This window comes from Bos indicus, chromosome 16 (genome assembly GCF_029378745.1).
Source record: "Bos indicus isolate NIAB-ARS_2022 breed Sahiwal x Tharparkar chromosome 16, NIAB-ARS_B.indTharparkar_mat_pri_1.0, whole genome shotgun sequence".
In the NCBI taxonomy this organism is placed as follows: Eukaryota; Metazoa; Chordata; class Mammalia; order Artiodactyla; family Bovidae; genus Bos; species Bos indicus.
The window spans coordinates 10292213-10314444 of record NC_091775.1 but is presented as its reverse complement, the minus strand read 5'-3'; the positions used below and the strand labels follow the sequence as shown (position 1 = coordinate 10314444).

Here is a 22232-nt window from a genome sequence, read left to right as displayed (position 1 = left end):
AGCTGGATTTAGAAAAGGCAGAGGAACCAGAAATCAAATCGCCACATCTGTTAGATCATAGACAAAGCAAGAGAGTTCCAGAAAAACATCTATTTCTGCTTTATCGACTCTGCCAAAGCCTTTGACTGTGTGGATCACAACAAACTGTGGAAAATTCTTCAAGAGATAGGAATACCAGACCACCTTGCCTGCCTCCTGAGAAATCTGTATCCAGGTCAAGAAGCAACAGTTAGAACTGGACATAGAACAACAGACTGGTTCAAAATTGGGAAAAAAGTATGTCACCCCACATATTTAACTATACACAGAGTGCATCATGCGAAATGCTGGGCTGGATGTAGCACAAGCTGGAATCAAGATTGCTGGGGGAAATATCAGTAACCTCAGATATGCAGATATGACACCACCCTTATGACAGAAAGTGAAGAAGAACTAAAGAGCCTCTTGATGAAAGTGAAAGAGGAGAGTGGAAAAGCTGGCTTAAAACTCGACAGTCAAAAAACAAAACTCGTGGCATCCAGTCCCATCATTTTATGGCAAATAGATGGGGAAACAGTGACAGACTTTATTTTCTTAGGCTCCAAAATCACTGCAGATGGTGACTAAAGCCATGAAATTAAAAGATTCCTTCTTGCTCCTTGGAAGAAAAGCTATGACCAACCTAGACAGCCTATTAAAAAATAGAGACATTACTTTGCCAACAAAGGTCCATCTAGTCAAAGCTATGGTTTTTCCAGTACTCACGTATGGGTGTGAGAGTTGGACCATAACAAAAGCTGAATACCAAAGAACTGATGCTTTGAACTGTGATGTTGGAGACGACTCTTAAGAGTCCCTTGGACTGCAAGGAGATCAAGCTAGTTAATTCTAAAGTAAATCAGTCCTGAATAGTCTTTGGAAGGATTGATGCTGAAGGTGAATCTACAGTACTTTGGCTACATGATGAGAAGAGCTGACTCTGGAAAAGATCCTGATGCTGGGAAAGATTGAAGGCAGGAGGAGAAGGGAGTGACAGAGGATGAGATGATTGGACGGCATCACCAACTATATGGGCATGAGTTTGAGCAAGCTCCGGGAGTTGGTGTTGCGCAGGGAATCCTGCTCTGCTGCAGTCCATGGAGTCACACAGAATCAGACATAACTGAGTGACTGAATCGAACTGATATATATATATCCAGGCTCCTCGGTCCATGGGATTTTCTAGGCATGATTACCGGATTGGATTGCTGTTTCCTTTTCCAGAGGATCTTCCTGACCCAGGGATCAAACCCAGGGCTCCTGCAGATGCTTTACTGTCTGAGCTACCAAGGAAGCCCATATATAGATATATACATATATATGTATATATGTATATATAAATATATATATTCTTTTTCAGATTATTTTTCACAACAAGTGATTGCAAGATATTAAGTATAGTTCCATATGCTATAAACTGTTTTAATTTCTTGTTGATTTTTAAATTTTGTTCATCAGATATGGAATTCATTCAGCTATTTTGTTGTTATTGTTAGTTTTCCACAGTTTAGGAATGCCACCCCACAACTTTCTTGGCTCCGTAATTTTTGCTAAGAAATTTACACTTAATGTTGGCAACAAATTTTTTAATAATAAGTAGCTTCTCTTCTTTTGATTTCAGGATGCTCTCTTTTTCTTTAGACAGTTCAATTATCATGTATCTCATTGTGGATACTGTTTTATTCATTTTTCTTGGAAATCATCACGTATCCTTTTTGTGTAAAATCATGTCTTCCATCACATTTGGGAAGTTTTCAGCTATTGTATCTTCACATACTCTGTCAGTTTCTCCTCTCCCACTGAGACTCCTACTTTTCATATATCAGTAAATTTGATGATGTCTTACAGGCCTTTTATTGCTCTGTGTGTATGTGTGTGTGTATGTTTTTTACTCCATACATCTCACCTTTTTCTTTCTTTCTTTTTTTTAAATCTCTATTAGTTTCTGTTTCTGCTCCTATGACTGGATAGCTTCAATTGATCTCTCTTATATATAAACTTTTGTGTTACTTAAATCTCCTGTTGAAATTCTCTAGTGATTTTTATTTTACTAAATAATATTTCAAAGTGCTCCAACTATTTTTAAGTTTCCTTCTTGATTTGATATTTATTTGATTACTATAAGCCTTTGACTTTTTTCAAGAGTTAAAAAATTCTGATACTTTTTGTTTCCTATTACTTTGTAGAGAGAAAAACCTATGCCACCATTTTGTACATTTTATTCTTTACAGCTGCAGATTTTTGGTTCAGTTCGTTTTTTATAGTTTCTGTGTCTTTATTGATGTCATATGATTCCTGCGGAATTGCATGATATCCTTTAGCTGTGTGCATAGCTCCATTTAAGTTTGTGACTGACACAGTAGAGACTTAGAGTCCGTTTCTAGTAAATCCAATGTCTATGCTTCCCACAGAGACAATTTTGGTTAAATTTCCTGTGTGTGGGGCATACTTTTTTTTTTACATGCTTCATTATTTTTTTTGTTGAAACCTGAACACTGTAAATAGTATGACTTGTGAATTCTGGAGATTAGATTCTTCTGCCACCTTAAAATTTCTTGTTCTTGCTTTTTCTGCTTTGTAATTGGTTGGATTTTTAGTGAGTTTTCTAGTGTATGATTGTAAAGAATGTATTCATTGATATGTGTGGCCTGCAGTCTCTCTTCTTTTATCTTCTGATTTGACAGATGCCTTTGAATGTTTAGAGACAAAAATAAAACCCCAAATTCTCTTAGTCTTTGCAGATTGGCTCTGTGTTGCAACACTCCTTTAACACTTAGATGGCCAGTTACAAACCTTGCTTAGTCTTCATTTCATTTGTGCAGAGCCTGAGCTAAAAGTTTATGGTCTTCCCAGGTTCTTTTGTTTTTTTGTTTTTAACAAAAACCTTCCCCTGGGTTTGCACTTGGCTTTCCTATGCACTTGGCTTCCTATATTCCCCAATACTCATGTGATATTTTCAATTCTATAATTCTTCAAAGACCCTTTCTCCACAGATTTTCCTCTCAGGCTTTTGGCAGTCTTTTATTGTCCCTCAAATTGCAATCATGTGCTCTAGGCAGCAGTGGGTTCTTTACTTGCCTTCCATGGTTTTTGAGAAATACCCTCTGTGTAGCCACTTTTCTGCCCTGAGAAAGTTCTTGATCAGGTGAAGCAGAGGCAAGTGCTTTCACCATTCCTACAAGTAAGTGTTAGACTAAAACAGATAAAAATAACTATTTGAGAACAAGATCAGCTTTCCTTCCTCCAGAGTAAGGGACCAGAATGCCAAACTGGAATACTGGTTGTCATTTTAAGACCATCTTGGAGACAGGAGAGAGGTAGGACAAAGGCAAGTACTTCAAAACTCCCCAACTTGGCTGCTATACATCTTTGTTGCTTCCCTGGTGGCTCAGTGGTAAAGAATCTGCCTGCAATTGGAGAGGCAGGTTTGATCCTTCAGATGGAAAGATCCCCTGGAGAAGGAAATGGCAACCCATTCCAGTATTCTTGCCTGGGAAATCTCATGGACAGAGGACCCTGGTGGGCTATAGTCCACAGGGTTGCAAAAGAGTCAGACATTACTTAGTGACTAACAACAAAAATAAGCCTTTGACTTCTTCTTCTTCTTCTTTTTTTTTTATTAAGACTTAAAAAAAAGTAACTGACAGTTTTCATTCACTTTGATTGTGTTTGTAGAGGGACAACCCCTTTGGAACTACCTACTCCTCCATATTCACTCACATCAAACACAAACTGCTAGCATATTTTTACATTAGAAATAAATCTAATATTATTTGAATGAAACTCTAATACATTCTCTAATATTTATGTGAGATGTATGTGTGTGTCTGTTTGTATATGTGTGTTATCAGGTTTCTTTTTCAGTCTTCATTTTCTAATGTATTCCTAGAGAATTATTTTACTTAGACATATTTCTTTCCTGAAAGTAACTATATCAAAGAATAAATAGAATGTCAGATTATATAATTTTTCTTTATTAATTTTTATTAGAGTATAGTTGATTTACAATGTTGTATAAGTTTCTGCTGTACAGCAAAGTGAATCAATTATATATATATATATATATATATATATATATATATATCCACTTTTTAAAGATAACTTTTCCCATATAGGTCATTACCAAGTATTGAACAGAGTTCCCTGTACTATAGAGTAGGTTCTTATTAGTTGTCAATTCTATATATAGTAGTGTGTGCATGTCAATCCCAATCTCCCAATTTATCCCTCCTTCTTCCTTTTGCCCTTGGTAATCATATTTGCTTTCTACACCTGTGAATCTCTTTCTGTTTTGTAAACAAATTCATTTGTAACATATTTTTAGATTCTACATATATGTGATATCATAGGACATTTACTTTTCTCTGTCTGACTTATTTCACTCAGTATGACAATCTCTAGATCCCTCCATGTCACTGCAAATGACACTATTTTGTTCTTTTTTATGGCTTAGTAATATGCCATTATATATAACATGTACGTCTTTATCCATTCATCCGTCAATGGCCATTTTTGCTGCTTTCATGTTCTGGTTATTGTAAATAGTGCCTCAGTGAACAATTAGGGTACATTTAAATTATTTCTGGAACAATATATTTATAATCTCACATTTTCACTTGAGCATAGGTTTGTTCAACATAGAACCGAATTTTCATAAAGTTTACTTTGCTTCACATTCTATGCCAAAGTCTAGATAATTAAAATAAAGAAATAGGTATAAGAAAAGAGGATGTTCACTTTTTTTTAAATTAATTTTATTTTATTTTTTAACTTTACAATATTGTATTGGTTTTGCCATACATCAACATGAATCCGCCACAGGTATACCTGTGTTCCCCATCATGAACCCTCCTCCCTCCTCCCTCCTCCCTCCCCATACCATTCATCTGGGTCGTCCCAGTGCACCAGCCCCAAGCATCCAGTATCGTGCGTCGAACCTGGACTTGGTGACTCGTTTCATATATGATAATATACATGTTTCAATGCCATTCTCCCAAATCATCCCACCCACTCCCTCTCCCACAGAGTCTGAAAGACTGTTCTATACATCATTGTATCTTTTGCTGTCTCGTACACAGGGTTATTTTTACCATCTTTCTAAATTCCATATATATGCATTAGTATACTGTATTGGTGTTTTTCTTTATGGCTTACTTCACTCTGTATAATAGGCTCCAGTTTCATCCACCTCATTAGAACTGATTCAAATGTATTCTTTTTAATGGCTGAGTAAATACTCCATTGTGTATATGTACCACAGCTTTCTTATCCATTCATCTGCTGATGGACATCTAGGTTGCTTCCATGTCCTGGCTATTAATATCTGAGGAATTCCATAATTTGAAATTCTAAGTCCCAGTTTTATTTTCTTGTTTATCTTTCCTGGCTTATTTTCAAATATACCAATTTATTTCTTGCAATTTTCCTAAGGTAGCCAGACTGTTGAGGACAAAATACAAAACTAATACAATTTGTAAAGTTTAAAAATAAAATAAAATTTAAAAAAATAAAAAATAAATAAAAATAAATAAGTAAATATAAAAAATATAGAATGTAATAATTTGCAATGTCTATTATTATGAAATTCAAATGTAGGGGGAAAGCACACAAAGAGATTTATTTCCATATAGTATTGTGAGCAATACAGATAGATATATGTACAGGATTCTATGGAACCACAGATCAACACTTTACATAACATGATATTTAAAGCAATAGTGATTAATAGAGTACTTTAAAGGTGATAACTTGGATTATTGAAATGTCCTTATAGGCAATGGCATGAGAAAAGGCATAGAGGTACAAATAAAATTAATTTTATATAAAAAGAAACTATCATTGAGAGAGAATCAAAAGTGGACCATTGCTAGTGGGTATAAAAAGAATGAGAACTGTATAGATAGTAGAACTTCCCAGATAGCACAGTGGTTAAGAATCTCCCTGCCAATACAGGAGACACAGGAGACTCAAGTTCGATCTCTGGATGGGGAAGATTCTCTGGAGGAGGAAATAGCAACCCGCTCCAGTATTCTTGCCTGGATAACCCCATGGACAGAGGTTCCTGGCAGACTACAGTCCCTGCATTTGCAAAGAGTCAGACACAACTGAGTGACTAAGCATGCATGCTTGTCCTCTAGACAGTTATTATCAGAGGAAAAAGAATACTTCAGAAAGATTCTTTATGTTTTCCTAAATCAACCTTGTTTATCTGTTACTTGAAGTGCAGATTCAGAATGGTAATTATTGAGAAATGAGAACTGAGACATAAAGGTCATTGTCTGCTTTAATTTTAACACGACATGCTCACTAGAGCTCTGGATAAAGATAACTTCCTCATCAGGATTTGCTAGAGAATTACTGCAATTATGTGTCTGAGGAGGCACAATTGAGTGGCAGCTTTGGTCATTGACACAGAGTGAGAGCATGAGAGCTCATTACTGTGTGTTATCATATGTGTGATTCTATCTTTCTTTCCATTTGTTTAAGAAAAAAAAAATGATTCATTTTTACTTTTGGATTTTTACTTTGAGATCTTTGGTATAATTTCACTTAAATTTCCCCTTTAAATTACTGAAGATAACACAGGAGTAAAATACAATATTGAATGTGTATAAGAGGACAAAAAGACATATAATGAAAAATAAAACATTTTATCAACTACATTTCTTATAATAACTTACAATTAAGAATAATACCTTTATCTTACAATTATTCCTGGTGATTTTCATTCTATTTCTTGTGGATATTCTATATTTTGAACCATGTATGTGAGAATAAAAAAGTACATGACTGGCTGGCCAGCAGGTAAGAATTTGCTGAGACAAGGCATACAATCCACAGCCATCCATTCAGGCCATGTTGCCTCTTGACCCCAGTGCCCCAGTACTGTTTTGGTAGCCACAGAGGGGCCAGGGTGGTCTTGGCCTTTCTTCTAGCACCACCAGCCAGAGGTAAGAGGGTTTTGACACTTGGAAATCTGAGATGAGCTGAAGGGGAGGGAAGTCTGTGGCGATGGAATCTAGTCTGGGCAGAGTAGTTTCTTAAAGAATGGTCTTGGCGTACTTTCTTGGTAAAACTTTCAGGCCTCACTGGCCACTGGAAGATTTTTTGGACCCAAGTTCTGTGCATTTTCTGGGTTCTAGATATAGGGCCCGATTTCATTCATTTTGAAGGAGGTTTACTCTGTTCACGCTCCATTTCATAGATTCAAATGGTCAGAAGAGTCAAATCTCTTTGTGATTTCTGACCTAAGCAAGAACCAAAAAACACATTTCAATGCGCCTTCCCACATTCACAGGAAAATTATGTCTTCTCCTCTTTCTAAAGAGCTGAGACAGAAGTACAAGGTTCAGTCCTTGCCCATCTAAAAGGATAATGAAGTTCAGAAAGTACAAGTTGTAGGAGGGCACTACAAATGGCAGCAAATTAGCAAAGCAGTCCAGGTTTACACGAAGAAATGTGTCAACTACACTGAAGAAATGCAGCAGGAAAAGGCTAATGGTACAACTCTCTATGTGGGCATTCACCCCAGCAAGGTGGTTAACACTAGACTAAAACCAAAGACTGCATAAAGATCCTGGAAGGGAGAGCCAAATCTGACCAAGTAGGAAAAGAAAAGGGCAAATATAAGGAAGAAACAATTGAGAAGATGCAGGAATAAAGTCATCTTGTCAACAGCTTTCATTAAAAACTGTTAAAATTATTTAAAAACATACATGACTGTCCTTTTCATTAGAAATAATTAAATTTTAGTTCAGTTCAGTCACTCAGTCATATGCAACTATTTGCATCATAATGGATGGCAGCACGCCAGGCTTTCCTGTCCATCACCAACGACTGGAGCTTTCTCAGACTCATGTCCATTGAGTTAGTAATGCCATCCAACATCTCATCCTCTGTTGTCCCCTTCTCTACCTGCCTTAAATCTTTCCCAGCATCAGTGTGTTTTCCGAAGAGTCAGATCTTTGCGTTAGGGGGCCAAAGCATTGGAGCTTCAGCTTCAGCATCAGTCCTTCCAATGAATATTCAGGACTGATTTCCTTTAGGATGGACTGGTTAGATCTTCTTGCAGTCCAAGGGACTCCCAAGACTCTTCAACAACACAGTTCAAAAGCATCAATTTTTTGGATTTCTTTATGGTCCAACTCTCACATCCATACATGACTATGGTAAAAACCATAGCTTTGACTAGACAGACATTTCTTGGCAAAATAATGTCTCTGCTTTTTAATAAGGTGTCAAGGCTGGTCATAACTTTTCTTTCAAGGAACAAGCACCTTTAATTTGATTGCTGCAGTCACCATTTGCAGTGACTTTGGAGCCAAACAAAAATAAAATAAAGTCTCTCACTGTTTCCATTGTTTCTCCATCTATTTGCCATGAAGTGAGGGGACCAGATACCATGATTTAGTTTTCTGAATATTGAGTTTTAAGCCAACTTTTTCACTCTCCTCTTTCACTTTCATCAAGAGGCTCTTTAGTTCTTCTTCACTTTCTGTCATAAGGGTGGTGTCATCTGCATATCTGAGGTTATTGATATTTCTCCTGGCCATCTTGATTCCAGCTTGTACTTCCTCCAGCCCGGCATTTCACATGATGTAATCTGCATATAAGTTAAATAAACAGGGTGACAATATACAGCCTTGATATACTCCTTTTCCTATTAGGAATCAGTCTGTTGTTCCATGATCAGTTTATCTGTTGCTTCTTGACCTGCATACAGATTTCTCAGGAGGCAGGTAAGGTGGTCTGATATTCCCATTTCTTGGAGAATTTTCCACAGTTTGTTGTGATCCACCCAGTCAAAGGCTTTGGTATAGTCAATAAAGCAGAAATAGATGATTTTCTGGAACTCTTTCTTTGCCTGTGATCCAGAAGTTGTTGGCAATTTGACATCTGGTTCCTCTGCCTTTTCTAAATCTACCTTGAACATCTGGAAGTGCACAGTTCACGTACTGTTGAAGCCTGGCTTGGAGAATTTTGAGCATTACTTTGATAGCATGTGAGATGAGTGCAATTGTGTGGTAGTTTGAGCATTCTTTGGCATTGCCTTTCTTTGGGATTGGAATGAAAACTGACCTTTTCCAGCTCTGTGGCCACTGCTGATTGGCCACAATTTGCTGGCATATTGAGTGCAGCACTTTTACAGCATCATCTTTTAGGATTTGAAATAGTTCAACTGGAATTCCATCACCTCCACTAGTTTTGTTTGTACTGATGCTTCTTAAGGCCCATTTGACTTTGCATTTCAGGATGTCTGATTGTAGATGAGTGATCACTCCATCATGGTTGTCTGGGTCATTAAGATATTTTTTGTATAGTTCTTCTCTATTCTTGCCACCATTTCTTAATATCTTCTGCTTCTGTCATTTCCATACTGTTTCTGTCCTTTATTGTGCCCATCTTTGCATGGAATGTTCCCTTGCTATCTCTAATTTTCTTGAAGAGATCTTTAGTCTTTCCCATTCTAGTTTTTTTCTTTATTTCTTGCATTGATCACTGAGGAAGGCTTTTTTTTTTTTTTTTTTTTTAATCTCTCCTTGCTATTCTTTGGAACTCTGCTCTCAAATAGGTATGTCTTTCCTTTTCTCCTTTGCCTTCACTTCTCTTCTTTTGTCAGTTATTTGTAAGGCCTTCTCAGACAACCATTTTGCCTTTTTACATTTTTCACTCCTTGGAGATGGTCTTGATCACTGCATCTGGTACAATATCTGAAACTCCATCCATAGTTCTTCAGGCAGTCTGTCTGTGAGATCTAATCCTTTGAATCTGTCACTTCCACTGTATAATCATAAGGGATTTGATGTGGGTCATATCTTAATGGTCTAGTGGTTTTCCCTACTTTCTTCAATTTCAGTCTGTATTTTGCAATAAGGAGTTCATGATCTGAGTTACAGTCAGCCCATGGTCTTTTTTTTTTTTTTTTCCTGACTATATAGAGCTTCTCCACCTTTGGCTGCAAAGAATATGGTCAATCTGATTTCAGTATTGACCCTCTGGTGATGTCCACGTGTAAAGTCTTCTCTCATGATGTTGGAAGAGTATGTTTACTATGACCAGATCATTCTCTTGGCAATACTCTGTTAATATTTGCCCTGTTTCATTTTGTTCTCCAAGGCCAAATTTGTCTGTTACTCCAGGTATCTCTTGACTTCCTACATTTGCATTCGAGTCCCCTATAATGAACAAGATGTGTGTGTGTGTGTGTGTGTGTGTGTGTGTTAGTTCTAGAAGGTCTTGTAGGTATTCATAGAACCATTAAAATTCAGCTTTTTCAGCATTACTGGTTGGAGCATAGATTTGGATTACTGTTATATGAATGGTTTGCCTTGGAAACAGTGATCATTCTGTCACTTTTGAGATTGCATCCAAGTACTGCATTTCAGACTCTTTTGTTGACTATGAGGGCTACTCCATTTCTCCTAAGGGATTTTTGCCCACAGTAGTAGATACAATGGTCATCTGAGTTAAAGTGACCCATCCCAGTCCATTTTAGCTCACTGCTTCCTTAAATGTCATTGTTTACTCTTGCCATCTCTTGTTTGACCACTTTCAACATACCTTGATTCATGGGCCTAACATTCCAGGTTTATATGCAATATTGTTCTTTACAGTACTGGACTTTACTTCCATCACCAGTCACATCCACAACTGGGTGTTGTTTTGCTTTGGCTCCATCTCTTCATTCTTTCTGGAGTTATTTCTCCACTGATCTCTATTAGCATATTGGGCACCTACTGACCTAGGGAGTTCATCTTTCAGTATCCTATCTTTTTGCCATTTCATACTGTTCATGGGGTTCTCAAGGAAAGAATACTGAAGTGGTTTGCCATTCCTTTCTCCAGTGGATCATGTTATTTCAGAACTCTCCACCATGACCTGTATGTCTTGGGTCGCCCTACAGAGCATGTCTCATAGTTTCATTGAGTTAGACAAGGCTGAGGTCCATCCTTGTGATCAGTTTGATTAGTTTTCTGTGATTGTGGTTTTCATTCTGTCAGAATTAAATTTTAACAACCTCAAAATTTTTTGTTTGAATCAGAAAGCACAAAATGGATAAATAATTTATATATCTCAAAGTAAGACCTGAGGACAATTCTATTAATATATTCCATATAAACATGGAATACAAATAAAATATGATTATAATATTTGGATTATATCCACATTATTTATGATTTGGGGGAAAATATGCAATGTATTCTAAAGTATATAGTACATTCTATCAGTACCTATAATCTTAGTGCGAGGAGAAATTCCTCATGATTATTTTGTTTTTACATTTTGTTCTACTGTTCTTTCAATACTTGATATGTTCTTCATCCACTCCTAAAATCTTATAGCCCTTCATTTCTCATTTAATCTTGTCTTCTGCTTTTCACCAAATCCTGTCATGTTCAAATTTTCAGTTATTCCTCAGCATGTGTAGCCTCCTCTTTTTTTTTTTTTTTTTTATCCTAGAGACAGCATTTCACAAATATCAATACTATAAATTTGAAGATTTGGTAGTTCTAATCTGTCACATTTTTATGTACTGGCATGTGTTCTCAAGTTATTCCATGCTGTATCTTGTCTAAATTTGTTAGCTTCTGTATGTGTTAGAATTATGTTAAGTAAATGGATCCAAAAACAACAAAAAATTATCTTAAAAAATAGGTTTACTTTGACTCAGAAGAGGGACAGTCTAGAGTGATGACTGAAGCTGTGACTGGTCAGTGTATCATCTTCAAGCTCTTCCCATAGTTTTATGTTGTCATCTACAACACTGGCTTTATGCTCTAATTCTACTCATAATTATGTGATATTTATTGGGTTGAGATGGGCCCAAGTTTTTCATTCATGGTTTTTAAGATTATTTGTCTTGGTGCATTTAGATTGCTGTAACAAAATATTATAAACTGGGTGAATTATAAACAACAGAAATTTATTTCTCATAGTTCTGGAAGCTGAAAATCCAAGAACAAGATGGGGAAATTTGATAAAATCTACTTCTTGGTTTATACAAGTATGGCAGCTTCCTGCTGTGTCTTGACATGGAAGGAGGGGAAATGGAGCTCTCCTGAGCTTTCTGATAAGGACATCATCGAAATGTGCTAATCATTTTCCAAAGACTTTGCCTCCTAATTCTATGACTTTAAAGGGTAAGATTTTAGCCTGTGAATTTTGGGGGTACATAAATATTCAGACCCTAGCACTATTAATTATTTTAGTATGGAGGAAAGTTTCTTATATCTCATTTACTGTGTTGGACTATATCTATTCATGGACAAGTCTCCGCTGACTGAAGAATATTATTGAAGAGTAATAGTAGGCCCACATTCTTCACAAAGTACAAAACAGAACAAAAAACAAGAAAATAAAAAGAAAGACCTGTCAAGGGATAAATGTCCCTAAGCATCAAAGACCAAACAGATTCTTCAGACACCTGATGTGAAGAGCCAACTCATTGAAAAAGACCCTGATACTGGCAAAGATTGAAGGCAGGAGTAGAAGAGAATAACAGAGGATGAGATGGTTGGATGGCATTACCAACTCAATGGATATGAAGTTCAGCAAACTCTGGGAAATAATGAAGGACAGGGAAGCCTGGCTTGCTGCAGACCATGTGGTCACAAAGAGTTACACATGTTTAGTGACAAAAACAACAGTATGGTGTAAATTTAGGTAATCATCTACAATGTTCTCTTCCACTGCCTCAAATACCAGAGCTGGTTAAGGTGATATGTTGAGCTTTCTTCTAGCTTAACGTTTCCTAATCTTTGAGATACAGTATATATTGCCCAGATAAAACTGCTGAGTTTTGCCAATTCAACATAACATCAATGACCAAAAATTTTTGTGAAAATTAAAAGTATGTAATTATTTAAATGGTAATGATATTTACATTAGAAATACATTATTACAGTAAACTGTATGTTACAAAGGATTGGAAGAGATGTAATCGCTGAACTTTGCCTAAAGCACTATAGAAACTGAATTTGGAAGGGAAACTGCTTTTCTGGAAAAATGACAGAATGAACTTCAGACTACTTCTTGGCTAAAAATAAACCTGATGTGAATGAACACCAGTGGAGAAGGAAATGGCTACCCACTCCAGGGTTCTTACCTGGAAAATCCCATGGACAGAGGAGCCTGGAGAGCTACAGTCCATGGGGTCTCAAAAAGTGAGACATGACTTGGCGACTGAGCATGCAGCATGAATGAACAGCAAAAGCAAAAAGCCAAATGATTATATGTTCTTACTTAAATATGCCCTCATTTAGAACCTGGTTCCTCTATGATTATATTATCTTAATGGTTACATACAAATTAAAGACTGCTCCTTACCTGGTCTTTATTTATCATTAGGGAATTGTGCTGTTTCAGCCTGTTTTATCAGGTGAATGATGGTGCTAGGAGTTGAGGGAGCAGCTTGAACATTCTGGATATATAGAGAAAAAAGAACTGAAAGAGAGCAGGAAGACAACATACTATGTTAAAATGAGAATTAAGAATTTTAGGAGGGTGGTGCAAAACTTTATTTAAAAACCAAAATTTGATAATGTAGCTATTATCATACTATTTTGAGTAACCATGAAGATAATATTTAATATAGTCTCTTTAGTTTGATTCCTCTTCCTAAGTATGCATTGTTGTTCAGTAACTCAGTCATATCTGACCCTGTGGCCCCATAGATTGCAGCATTCCAGACTTCCCTGCCTTTCACCATCTTCTGGAGCTTGTTCAAACTCACATCCATTGAGTCAATGATGCCATACAACCATCTCATCCTCTGTCATCCCCTTCTCCTCCTGCCTTCAAATTTTCCCAGAATCAGGGGCTTTTCTAATGAGTCAGCTCTTTGCATTAGTTGGCCAAAGTATTGGAGTTTCAGCTTCAGCATCAGTCCTTCCAAAGAATATTCAGGATTGATTTCCTTTAGGACTGACTGGTTTGATCTCCTTGTAGTCCAAAAGACTCTGAATCGTCTTCTCCAACACCACAGTTCAAAAACATAAATTCTTCAGTGCTCAGCCTTTTTTATGGTCCATTTCTCACATCTGTACCTGACTACTGGAAAAACCATCACTTTGACTATATGGACTTTTGTCAGTAAAGTGATAGCTCTGCTTTTTAATATGCTATCTAGCATTTTATTTTGCCATAACTTTCCTTCCAAGAAGCAAGCATCTTTTTTTTTAAGAATTATTAATAAGAATTTATTATTTAATAAAATTAAATTTTTATTAAATTAAAAGGATAACATTTAATAAGACATAGATTAGTAATAATTACATTTTCATTAATGAGAAAACTGGAAGTTGGGGTGAATGAAAACTGTGGTTAGTTATTGGACTCACATGGGTTTACTTTTCATAGCATGTCTTCACCTTTACCATTGCAGGGTCTCAAGGGGCATCCAGGACTCCCAGGACTCCAAGGGGAACAAGTAAGTATTCTTCCTTTGTCAGACTTGCATCTTCTCCAGTGAAAAAAATACACAGTGGGAAACTCCACTGAGAGATTATTTTTCCACACTTAACTCTTGCAGTTTTTCTTAATGCTTTTAAGGAAATGCTTTTTTTAATGCTTATTTTTTTCTTAATGCTTTCAATTTTCTTAATGTCTTTTTCCTGTCAATTTTTCTTAATTCTTTGACTCTGTTTAGTACAGGAAAAACTTCTAATTTATTATCTACTAAATTTTGTTGGTTTTTTCTTATCTTAGACTTACTTTCAACTATCTGCCTAACATGCTCTGAAACAGCTGTTTTATACTTTTGTTATTCATAAACTCTTTTATTTTTTTTCTAATTTTATTTTATTTTTAAACTTTACATAATTGTATTAGTTTTGCCAAATATCAAAATGAATCCACCACAGGTATACATGTGTTCCCCATCCCGAACCCTCCTTCCTCCTCCCTCCCCATACCATCCCTCTGGGCCATCCCAGTGCACCAGCCCCAAGCATCCAGCATCGTGCATCGAACCTGGACTGGCAACTCGTTTCCTACATGATATTTTACATGTTTCATTGCCATTCTCCCAAATCTTCCCACCCTCTCCCTCTCCCACAGAGTCCATAAGACTGTTCTATACATCAGTGTCTCTTTTGCTGTCTCGTACACTGGGTTATTGTTACCATCTTTCTAAATTCCATATATATGTGTTAGTATACTGTATTTATGTTTTTCCTTCTGGCTTACCTCACTCTGTATAATAGGCTCCAGTTTCATCCACCTCATTAGAACTGATTCAAATGTATTCTTTTTAATGGCTGAGTAATACTCCATTGTGTATATGTACCACTGCTTTCTTATCCATTCATCTGCTGATGGACATCTAGGTTGCTTCCATGTCTTGGCTATTATAAACAGTGCTGCGATGAACATTGGGGTACACGTGTCTCTTTCCCTTCTGGTTTCCTCAGTGTGTATGCCCAGCAGTGGGACTGCTGGATCATAAGGCAGTTCTATTTCCAGTTTTTTAAGGAATCTCCACACTGTTCTCCATAGTGGCTGTACTAGTTTGCATTCCCACCAACAGTGTAAGAGGGTTCCCTTTTCTCCACACCCTCTCCAGCATTTATTATTTGTAGACTTTTGGATCGCAGCCATTCTGACTGGTGTGAAATGGTACCTCATAGTGGTTTTGATTTGCATTTCTCTGATAATGAGTGATATTGAGCATCTTTTCATGTGTTTGGCTTCAGTCATCATCCACAGTGATTTTAGAGCCCAAGAAGAGAAAATCTGTCACTGGTTTTACTTTTTCCCCTTCTATTTGCCGTGCATTGATGTGACCTGTTGTCACCATTTTAGTTTTTTGAATGCTGAGTTTCAAACAAGCTTTTTCACTTTCCTCTTTCACCATTATCCAGAGGCTCCACTAGTTGCAGAAGACATAGTTATTTACGTAGAAAATACCAAGGAATCTACCAAAAATAATTCTAGAATCCTTGACAAATAAGTAAGTTAGGCAAGGTTTCGGGACACATAGTCAATAACTAAAAGCAGTTTTTTTTCTATATACTGAAAAATACAAGGGAAAACCAAATTTGAAAACACAGCAACTTTAGTCATCACTCACCCTAAAAAATGAAGTATGCAGGGATAAGTATATCCAAACATCTGTAGTAGTTGAATGTTAAAAAATATTAATACCTAGTGAAAAAAATCCAGGAAAATCTAAGTAATTGGAGAGATATAACATGTTTGTGAATTGGAATACTAAACTAGCAAGTGTCAACTCTCCTTAAATTGATCTATATTGATTGATCTATATTTTTAAGCAATTCCTATTAATACAAAGTTACTTGCATACTATGAAACTAAATCATTGGTCATATGTGATTTGCAAATAATTTGCCTCAGTTTGCATTGTCTTTAATCTACTTAACATATTCTTTATGAAGAACAAAACCTTTTATTATTAAGCAAGTTAGTTTATATATTTTAAAATTTTTATTTGTCATGCTTTTGGGGTCTTGAGTAAGAGGTGCCTTTTGTTTGTTTTTTAATTTTACCTTAGGTACCAATGTTTTTTTTTCTTACACTTCTAATTTTTTATTTTGTTTTACATTTAAGTCTACTATGCATTTGGTTAAGTTTTTTTTTTTTTTTTTCTCTTCTTTTAACTTATTTTTTATTAGACTTTTTATTTTGCATGGGCTTTCCGGGTGACTCAGTGGTAAAGAATCACCTGCCAATGCAGAAGACATGGGCTTGATCCTGGTTCAGGAAGATTCCCTAGAGAAGGAAATGGCAACCCACTTTAGGATATTCTTGTCTGGGAAACCTTACGGACAGAGGAGCCTGGTGGGCTACAGTCCGTAGGGTCACAAAAACCTGGGTATGATGTAGCAACTAAACAACAACAATAACAAATAGCTTATTAGCAATGTTGTGATAGTTTTAGGTAGAAAGCAAATTAGCTCAGTCATACACATACATGTACACATTCTCCCCCGAACTCCCCTCCCGTCCAGGCTGCCACATGGCAATGAGCAGTGTTCCCTGTGCTATCCATAGTTCCTTGTTGGTATCCATTTTAAACACAGTAGTGTGTACCTGTCCATCCCAAACTCCTTAACTATCCCATCTGCCCCCCTTTTCCTCCCTGGCAATCAGAAGTCTTTTCTCTAAGTCTGTGAGTGTGTTTCTCTTTTGTAAATAAGTTCATTTGTATCATGTCTTTTTAGATTCTATATATAAAGCATGTCATAAGATAATTCTCCTTCTCTGACTTACTTCATTCATTATGACAGTGTCTAGTTCCATCTATGTTGCTGCAAATGACATTATTTCATTCTTTTTTGGTGACTATGTAATGTTCTATTGAATATATGTACCACATCTTCTTTATCTATTCCTCTGTTGATCAATTTAGGTTTCTTCCATGTCTTGGCTATTGTACAATGAAGATTGGGGTGCATTCTTACTTTGGGGACATGTTTTCCTTGGTTATATGCCCAGGAGCAGGACTGATTGGTAATATGGCAGTTCTATTTTTAGTTTTTTAAAGAGTCTCCATACTGCTCTCCACAGTGGCAGTAGCAATTTCCATTCCTATTAACAATGTAGGAAGGTTCTGTTCTCTTCCCACTCTCTCTAGCATTTACTGTTTGTGCATTTTTTGATGAGAGCCATTTTGACTGCTATGAGGTGATATCTCACTGTAGTTTTGATTTGAATTTCTTTTATAATTAGTGATTAGTGATGTTGAACACCTTTTTTCATGTGCCTTTTGGCCATCTGTATGTCTTTGGAGAAATGTCTGTTTATATCTTCTGCCCATTTTTTAGATTGGACTGTTTGTTTTGATGATATTGAGCTTCATGAGCTGTTTGTATATTTTGGAGACTAATCCTTTGTTGGTCACATCATTTGCAAATATTTTCTCCCAATCTGGAGGTGTCTTTTGTTTTGTTTATTGTTTCCTTTGTTGTGCTGCTGCTGCTGCTGCTGCTAAGTCGCTTCAGTCGTGTCCGACTCTGTGCGATCTCATAGATGGCAGCCCACCAGGATCCCTCGTCCCTGGGATTCTCCAGGCAAGAACACTGGAATGGGTTGCCATTGCCTTCTCCAATGCATGAAAGTGAAAAGTGAAAGTGAAGTCGTTCAGTCGTGTCTGACTCTTAGCGACCCCATGGACTGCAGCCCACCAGGCTCCTCTGTCCATGGGACTCTCCAGGCAAGAGTACTGGAGTGGGGTGCCATTGCCTTCTCCACCTTTGCTGTGCACAAGATTTTAAGTTTAAGTAGGTCCCATTTGTTTATTTTTGGTTTTATTTCCATTTTTCTGGGAGACAAAAAAATGTTGGTATGATTTATGTCAGAGAGTGGTATGCCTATATTTTCCTCTAGGAGGTTTACAGTGTCTGGTCTCACATTTGGGTCTTCAATCTATTTTGAGCTTATTTTTGTGTATCATGTTAAACAATAATCTAATTTCCTTTACACATAGATATACAGTTTTCCCAGAGCCATTTGTTGACGAGACTGTCATTCTAACACTGTGTAGTCTTGCAGTCTTTGTTGAGTAAGCTTTGCATAAGATGTGAGATTTAGGTTGAGTTTTAATTATTTGCTTTGACACACTTGTCGAAAATTAGCTGACTGTTTCTGGGTGGGTCAGTTTCTGGCTTCTTGATTCTGTTCCTTTAATCCATGTGTCCTTAACCCTGCCAATAGTACATATTTTTTTTTTTTAACTTAGCTATATGTTGTCTTAAAATCAGATAGTATAATTCTTTCAATTTTTTTCTTTTTCCAAATTGTTTTGGTTTCCTTGGATTAAGTAACTAAATTAGATACATCTACAAAAAATACTGTTGGGATTTTAGTAGGAATTGTGCTCTACTGCATATGCAAGGAGCAGGAAGTCAGAAAAAAATTTACACTATTTTTTTTTTATTAATACAATCCAAACACTTCAATGTTAAAGTACATTCATCCTGCTTATCTTTTATCCCCCTAAAAATTGGATCATTTCCCCCTAAGATTTAGGAAAAACTTTCTCTTCCCTCATTTGCTTCTTTGAGATCATGTCTTGTCTTGACTTTGAATCTTTCATAAATTGAAATGCTCTAGTCCTTTTTCTGGAGCACTGATGCCTATCATTTGATCTCATATATCAGCACAACCACTAAGTACTTGTTCTGCATCACAAGGAGCATTTAGAAATATTTGACTAGGTATGAAATGTGCAGGGTCAAATACACAAAGCAGTATCATTATTAAAGGTTGCTTGGCACTCAGAATGAATTCTGAGTTTAAAATGTCTGTTGTAATTCTTTCATCTTCCTAGATAGGCCCTGTAAAGTGTCTGAGACTCCTATCTGGCTGCACAGCAGCATCTTCAGGTGGGAGCCCGACCTTGTTATCATCCCTCCCCAGAACCCATGACTTCTGAAGGAGAGAAGTCAGTACTCATGCACCTTTATACTTGAGAGGTCAGATTCACTCTGCACTTCAATCCTTCCTTACGTAGACAGTACATTCTGAGGGACCAGGTTAATATTTCCTTCCTTAGTAACTCAAGAAGGCAAACTCTACAAGGTGAGATTGAATTCAGACTCATCCATTTACTATGTGACCCTATAATTTGTTTTCTTTCTTGATTTCATTGATCTCAGTGGCATCACCTGTAAAAGCATTACTGTTGTTCTTGCTGCAGCAAAACCAAATTCTATCCTCAGTAAATTGCAATTATTCCCTTGATCTTTTCTGGAATCTACCCTGTATATACATGATCTTCTTGACATGGACAAGTGATAACACTGAGTTCTTTTTATGGTAACTCACATTCTTATATGAAAAATAATGTATTAAAAAGCTTATTCAATCTGAATTCCAAATTTTGTCTGGATGACATTTCTTGAAAGGAGAATCTGGACTATTTCTATCCTCATGTGACTCACTGGCGCCTGCATCACCTTTAGTCATCATATTAAGCTTGTTCTTCCAGCATACATATCCCCTTAAGTGTGTGCCATGATAAATAAGGGTAGAGAAAATTAATTCTTCTTCTACTTTAAATTTCTTCTTCACTAAGGGCAACCATTGTGGGAAGGGAGAGATGAGGGCTAGATGGCAGAATCATGTCTTTTGTGTTGCTTTTCCAGAAATATTTCTAATTAGCCACTCCTGAATTGACTAGTTGTAGCTAGGCCAGTTTTGAAAATTGCTTGGATGACTGACATATTGCCTCTATGATCCATGGAATAAGTATGTTTTTATATTCCTGTTAACAAAAGATCCTAAGACTAATAGTACATTGGCTTCTATCTAAATTACCATATGCCCACTTAGATGCTGTCACAAATTCTACCCTAATTTACTGATTTGAGATCATATATAATTCCTATCATACCATTAAACTCATTCACTTCTCTTCCTCCAGTTCCTGGTTAGTTGGCAACATTTCAGCATCCTATAGTAACCACTACTCAAAATCCTTTCTCTAGTTCCCACAAATGTCTCTGGTTTCTCTGCTCTCAACAGAAATTCAACTCTTGCTTGACAGACTGCCACACAGTAAGTAAAATCCATTCAAATGTGCATGCCCTTAACCAAATAACAAATTTGGATAAATCCAGTATTCTGCCTAGCCCACAACTGTGTCAGTACAGCTGTGTGGCTAAAGAATATATATATATTTTTTAATCAGAGTTCTTTCTATTTAAATATGTCACCATGAACATACTGTCCATGGGGTTCTCAAGGCAAGACTACTGAAGTGGTTTGCCATTCCCTTCTCCAGTGGACCACATTTTGTCAGAACTCTCCACCATGACCCGTCTGTCTTGGGTGGCCCTACACAGCATGGCTCATAGTTCCATTGAGTTAGAAAAGACTGTGGTCCATGTGATCAGTTTGGTTAGTTTTCTGTGATTGTGGTTTTCATTCTGTCTGCCCTCTGATATATAAGGATAACAGGCTTATGAAATCTTCCTGATGGGAGAGATTGACTGAGGGGAAAACTGGATCTTGTTCTGATAGGCAGAGCTGTGTTCCCTCCCTATTGTTTGACTGAAAGCCAAAGTATAGTGGAGGTAATGAAGATAATGGTGACCTTCTTCAAAAGGTCCCATAAGTGCACTGCTGTACTCAGTGCCCATGACCCTGCAGCAGGCCACAACTGATCAACACCTTCACCGGAGACTCCTGGACACTCACAGGCAAGTTTGGGTGTCTCTTGTGGGGTCACTGGTCATTTCTTCCAGGTCCTGATGCACACAGGTTTTTTTGTTTGTTTGTTTGTTTTTTGTGCCCTCCAAGAGTCTGTTTCCCAGTCTTGTGTAAGTTCTGGTGGCTCTATGGTAGGCTTAATGGTGACCTCCTCCAAGAGGGCTTATGCCATATCCAGGTCTGCTGCACCCTGAGCCCCTGCCTCTGCAGCAGGTCACTGCTGACTTGTACTTCCAGAGGACACTGAAGCACAGTTCTGGCTCAGTTTCTGTGGAGTTTCTGGGTCCTAGTGGACACAAGGTTTGTTTGAGCCCTCCAAGCATCACTGACAGATATGGGCTATGGGGATTTTTGCCAATTTCATTCAGCAATGTATTCCTAGCACCTGGAAGAGTAGCTGGCACATACCAAGTGCTTAATAATGTATTTTGAATTAACTAACATTATATTATTACCTCTTTTCTCTTCCAGAAAGAACTACAATTTCTTAAAGCTCTAGATTTAGTAATTTTGTCTACAATGCAATTCCAAGAGAAAATTTACTTTATAAAGACTTGCTGTCTCTCATTAAGACACATTACACTGTTTAAAATTGACTTTCTATCTGATCATCTGCTCCCAAGTTCTTAGGCTGTGGTTAGATTGAGCCTAGTGGTTTGGAAGTCCATGAAGAAATGCACTGTTGATTCACTGCTTATATCACTTCAGTGATAACAACTTTATATGATAAGAAAAGGAAAGAAGGTGTTAGTCTCTCAGTTATGTCCGACTCTTTGCAACCTCATGGCCTATAGCCTGCCAGTCTGCTCTATCCATGAAATTCTCCAAGCCAGAATACTGGAGTGGGTTGCCACTCCCTTCTCCAGGGGATCTTCCTGACCCAGGGATTGATCCTAGGTCTTTTGCATTGCAGGCAGATTTTTTTACTGTCTGAGCCACCAGGAAGCCCATATGTCAAAGAAGGTAAATCACTTTGTAACATGTGATTTAGAAGTCTCATGCTCCCTCATAATTAGGTAAACTTGTGCCAAGACAATGATTTC

The 22232-nt window shown here is 37.1% G+C and overlaps 1 pseudogene; it reads left to right on the top strand.

The window, feature by feature from the left end:
- The window catches only part of LOC109570111 (large ribosomal subunit protein uL24 pseudogene), a 36628-nt pseudogene extending 28950 nt beyond the window's left edge, over nucleotides 1-7678 (top strand).
- Nucleotides 7679-22232: the final 14554 nt, after the last annotated feature.